Source organism: Heteronotia binoei, chromosome 4 (genome assembly GCF_032191835.1).
Source record: "Heteronotia binoei isolate CCM8104 ecotype False Entrance Well chromosome 4, APGP_CSIRO_Hbin_v1, whole genome shotgun sequence".
Taxonomy (NCBI): domain Eukaryota; kingdom Metazoa; phylum Chordata; class Lepidosauria; order Squamata; family Gekkonidae; genus Heteronotia; species Heteronotia binoei.
In genome coordinates, this window is record NC_083226.1 from 51655497 (window position 1) to 51661482 (window position 5986).

General features: G+C 40.6%; 1 pseudogene; it reads left to right on the top strand.

Annotated features, from left to right (window-relative positions):
* Window positions 1–4705: 4705 nt before the first annotated feature.
* Window positions 4706–5136, top strand: LOC132569956 (elongin-B-like; annotated as a pseudogene).
* The last annotated feature ends 850 nt before the right edge of the window (window positions 5137–5986 follow it).

Below are 5986 nucleotides of genomic sequence, written 5' to 3' on the forward strand. Positions count from 1 at the left end.
TTCCCCACTCCTCCACTTGCAGCTGCTGGAATGGCCTTGGATCAGCCATAGCTCTGGCAGAGGTTGTCCTTGAAAGGGCAGCTGCTGTGAGAGCCCTCTCCAGCCCCACCCACCTCACAGGGTGTCTGTTGTGGGGGAGGAAGGTAAAAGAGATTGTGAGCCGCTCTGAGACTCTTCGGAGTGGAGGGCAGGATATAAATCCAATATCTTTTTCTTCTAGAGTGTCATCCTGATGCAATGATATCACTTTCACATTTGCACTATTAGACATTTGCACATTTGCCATTAGACTAATGATAATTTACATGTCTCTGCCCCCCCATTGTCCTACATGGATCATGTAGGGTCCTCGAATGTGTGATGGGCAAAGGTAAGCTTACCTACCCTAAGCCACTTCATCATTCAGTCATATTCTCCAATCTACACACAAGAAGACTTCGGGAGCTTCAAGAAATGTATTACTTTCAAGTGAGATGGCACTTATGGAGAATTCTAATGCACGCTAGAAATGACAATGTCAGCACCAAAGAGAACTCAAGTGAGACCATTGTCATATAGACTTTGAGGACGAAATAGAAATTAGTTCTTGAGGCCTCACTTAAAGTTATAAATGCAAGCATACATCACAGACTATCACGCTCAAAAAGAATCCACTGAACTGCCAAATATAAAAAAATTGGCTTCAGTCTGGATTTTAGCACCCCTAAAATAGTTGCATTTTGGAACTTGTCTTCAATTAATAAACCCATTTTCCAAAGCACATACAGCTATAATATTTTTTTAAAAAGTAGTTTCAAGTATATATTGTGATGAGGTGAACTTTGCCTTTTTGAACTATGTCTACATAGATTCATAAAAGCCCTATCTGCAGCTGCCCTGATGAAGTCCAAATGAGCGAGGCAGTCTGGGCTGAACCACAAAGGGATTCCCGAGGAATTTATTTAACTCCTCTGGGATCCCTATTCTGAGAACAGAGAGAAGCTAAGTGCTGCAAAACCTGCTTGCTACTTCACCTAGCGTTATATGTATATTTTTTAAAAAAGAACTGAAAAGATACAGGATAGCAGAAAAAACACATTGACACAAAAGGCAAGGGGGAAAAGCCAGGGAGAGATCAAGTTCCTGTGTTTTCTTTTAAAAGTGTAAGCTAATGGAATCCAATAGACCCGCTGAAAACTTGTCATCCTTCCTATCAGAGCGAGCCTTTGAATAAGCTAAATCCTTAATCAGTACAGCCTAAGACCCAAATGACTGCGTGCAGAAGTGTTAGGCCAGATAAATCCTTGAAGGTTTCAAAGATTTGAAGTGCATTGGCACTTCTCTGTGTAGTGTCTGCCCTTTGTCCTTTCCTCCATGATGTCATTATTGAAGTTTTACACTCACTATGCATGGTGTAAGTTGACATTGACAGTTTCAACACTTTCACACGGACTCTGGAGGATTGTTCACTTTGAAGCTATTTGGCCTTGAGCAGTGAATTCTTTTTCCCTCTTTTTTTCCAGAGCTCACACTGGCTTGTAATGTAGCCAAGAGTTGTTTCAGTAAAGCCCCAGCTCCAGTTGTGATGGGAGGCAATTTCCCCAAGTTTAGATGGTATTTCTCTTGTTTCTCACGGGCAACAAAGTTTGGAGGGTGTTGTGGCCTTTTCTTTTAAGTTTCCTTAAGGTGAAAGCCTGATCACCAGACCCGTCCCTTTGCAATTGTGCTTAAGAAAAGTACAAGGGAAGCTGCAGGAAGATGCAGGCATCTATGATACGGTCTGTTTGTTATTAGGCTTGGGGGAGGGGATTTTGTAGAGGCTGGAGGCATGTTTCAGATGAATTTGATTAAAATACTTTCTACGAATAAAAAAAATCAGAATACTCTGGGGCAGGTCACTTGAAGCCCAGTCCTGTGCAATTTACTGGGAAGAAGGCCCTACTGAATTCAATGGGACTTATTCCCAAATAAGTATGAACAGGGTTGCGAGACAATACTTCATCCCCTTTCTTTCTAAAATCCTCACAGAGTCTCTTCCTCTGCTCATGGCAGGCCTCATTTTGGGCAGGAGCTCACAGGAGAAAAACTCTGGAACCTCTAACTTTTATTGTGCTCTTTCTTTCTTACTCCCCCCTCCCAAATACTTGCTTCTGGGATCCATTGTTTAAACTCCGTGTGAGAATTTTATTGAACTCTAATATTTGACAAACTTTCTAATATTTTTTCCCCTACAAAAATGGGAAAATATCCACAACATATAAAGCAAAGAGATAGAAATCTTCATCATGCCCTGTGGCCACATAGGAGAAAGTAATTTTAAAAGTATGATGGGAGTAAGGTTTTATTATGACAATTATAATCCAAGAAGCATTTTAGGGTAGATGCTGAACTGATATAATTTAGTACATCTTCCAGTGATGTCAAGGGTGTGCGACATATGCAAACAAGTTATGCAAATGAGTTGTGCTAATGAACTCCGGCACCTCTTTTTCTACCTGGCTCATGGTAATAGCATCATGGAGAATTTTGCATGTTGCTGAACCTAGAATCTCTTTGTCCTTTATAATGTATAAAATAGTGACACAGATAGTTTTGCTTCATCCAATTTGTATCCAAAAGAGGGCTTTCTAATTGGAAAACTACATGAAATTAACAGTGCAGTCCTAAACAGAGTTACATCCTCCTAAATCCATTGATTTAAGCAGACTTGGAGGGTATAATTATTGTTAGGCAGACAGAGCTCAACTGACATCACTGTCAGCATTTTAAAAAAATTAGACCTATAATATTGATATTCATGAACTTGTTTATCTTCAACCATTTTTGTAGATTACTAAAATGAGTAATATTCCCTTTTTTCAAAAATGTATGAAGGAGGAAATAAAGAAACTGAGGATCTTTTCTTCTAGTAATGAATGGTAGGTTTTGATTAAATCATAATGTTATTATACTTGCAAGGAACTGTTTTTGGTATCTGTTTCCTTCAGTATCCTGAAAAGGCCCCTTTGTTGAGATTTTGCAATATAAATATTTTTAAACATAACCAGTTATAGCCCAGAAAGTTAATCAGCTAAACATCTGTAATTGTTTGACGCCCCTGATTTTCTCAAACTGCTAATCACTAACTATGAAGCTGCTAATCCTCTGGATTCTATGCTAATCTTTCCCACTGTATTGCAGAGAAAACTATGCTTATATAAAAGGGCTTTCTGTTGGGGTAAAATGCCACTGGACCATACTCTGAATTCGATCCAAACAGTTGTGAATGGAGCAGAGTTTGTGGAAAGGATATTTTTTGCTTTCTCCTCCTTTCTTTCACCTCCTGAAAGTTGAAGGTCTTTAGAAACAGTGTGCTATGGGGCATGAAAGTTAACAAGTAGTGATTTTTGGAAATACTCCTGTCCATTGAAGCCCCTTCCTGACATTCCACATTTCTCCAGAGTTCACTGAAATTTAGGAGGCTGGAGAAAGAATGGAGTAGGGTTGCCAGGTCCTCCTTGGTCACTGGCAGGGGGCAGAATGCAGGCTTCCCGCTGCAAGTTGGGAAATTCCCAGAGACTTGGGGGTGAAGCCAGGGGAGGACAGGCATCTCAGCGGGGTACCATGCCATAGAGTCTTCCCTCCAAAGCTGCCATTTCCTCCAGAAAAACTGATCTCTGTAGTCTGGAGATGAGCTGTAATTCCAGAGGATGTCACCTCCTGGAGGTGACATCCCTAGAACTGACAGGCAGCTAAGATCTCTTCCACAAGCTCTGCTCCACCTGTGAAGTTTAGATTCAGCTCTTTGTTATTTGTTTATTTTGTTGCAAACCTGTTGAGTTCAGGGATTTCCTATGAATTTTATCCAGGCCTCCCTTAACCTTGTTAACTACCAGAAAGCAAGTGTTTCAGTGGAGATGGGCAGGACCAAGTGGAATTTCATAGTTCGGAAAATGCAGGAGTTGTTCAAAAACAAATTGATTGCCTGAGCTGATTATTATTTCATTAAATTCCAAACTCAAGTACAGGATTAAATGGAATAAAATCTAATGCCAAAAATACTTCAGGGTAGAACCTCAGTAGATGTCTGTCAGTGTAACTGCTAAAATCAATAAAGCAGGTCTGCTTTGGACTAGCTAAAGATATGTTTGTATGTCTATAAAGTACATCTATATAATTTCTTAACACTTTGGTGAATTGCTCCTTAAATAGGCAAGGCACATTTGTATCATTGCTTGTGCGGGGGTTCTTATTCATTGCTTCTGGCTATCTTTCTAGCACATCATCTGTTACGTAAAGAAATCATTACAGGGGGGAAATCTCGTTGTTGCTTAAAGCCTTAGGGGTCTATCAGAAGAATTCCTCTGAGGTTCCAAATCATGATTTTCTTTTTGAGAAGTTGGCATTTCAATTCCAAAGCACCTCTTACATTTTGAAAGCTCACTTCTAAAGCACCACCATACTCTCTGCTTCCCACCCCCCAGACAGAAAACCAATTGCATTTCTGCACAGTAAACAGATTTGTGTTTATGCTGAGTTATTGTAGTGAACTCTCAGATAAAAATTTACAATGTAGATTCACAGCAATGTATGCAGAGCCTCAACTGGTGTAATGAAGTTAAATTCTCAGTCCAATGAATGGGTGAAAAGATTATCAAGTCATGCCGTCTAATGGAAACTCCTTCTTGCACGTGTGCACTGCTGTACGCTTCCAGTGAAACTGGTTTGGGCTGTTCTGAGGTGCAGTGCATGTTGGGATATTGGGGGGTTGGCCACTTTTTCCTTTCTGGGGGGTCTCAGTAGAGGCTGAAGCTGCAGAAATGGATGTCTTTCTAATGATTCGATGTCACAAGATGACCATTTTTACAGGTGCCAAGAAATCCAGTACAGTGTATGAGCTGAAAAGAATTGTGGAGGGGATCCTAAAGAGACCCTCAGAAAACCAGAGGCTATCCAAGGATGACCAGTTTCTGGATGACAGCAAAACCCTCAGAGACTGGCTTCACGAGTCAGACAGCACGACCCCAAACTCCAGGTACAGTTGACTTGATCTTCAAGATCATTGATTATACCTTTGAACTCCTCCACACTGAGCCCTTCTCCAGCCCTCCAGAGCTCCCTAATATGATGAAACGCCAGAACTCCAGCAACAGTGAAAATGAGGAAGCAATGCAATGAGAGAGCCAAGAAGGTGGGCCTCCAGGGTGGAAAGAGTCATGATGCTGCCATTCCTTTCCAGTCCAGGCTCCTCCCCTTTTACTCCACCCTCTCTAAGCAAGTCTACATGTCCCCCCAGTCAGAGCGTCTCCTCATTCATCCAACAGAGCTATTTTTTTGTTTTGGAAACTATAAACATTCAGCTGCGGTGAGCAAGTCATGCCATCTAACCATTCTGATTTAATTGCAACCCACTGGTTCTGGTCCAACCTTCTGGGGCAACAGAAAATAACTCTGCATCATCCTCTATATGACAGCCCTTCAAGTACTTAAAGATGGTCATCATATCACCTCTCAGTCGTCTTCTCTCCAGACTAAACATACCCAGCTCCTTCAGCCTTTTCTCATAGGACTTGGTTTTTCTGATCCCTCACCATCTTGGTTGCTCTTCTCTGGACATATTCCACCTTGCTTATATTCTTCTTAAATTGTGGTGCCTAAAACTGAACACTATACACATACATACAATTTATTTACACATTTATTCCCATTAAAATTCATTTTGTTTTTTTCCGGTTTTATTCCCATTAACATTCAATTTGTTTTTGTCCAGTTTTCCAGCCTATATCCTGTTTCTGTCTTCTACTGTATTTTCTATCCCTCCCAATTTAGTATCTTCTGCAAATTTCATAAGCATTCCCTCTAGTTCTTCATCCAAATCATTTGTAAATAATGTTTATAAAGCTTTTTAAAAGTCCCTTTAAGGAATAGGCTGTAGTCTGGAGGCATTGTTAGAAGGTATTGTTAGCAGTTGCCACCTGCCTACTTACGCTATTTGAACCAGTTCAGTTTGGGTGGTGATTTTATTTGG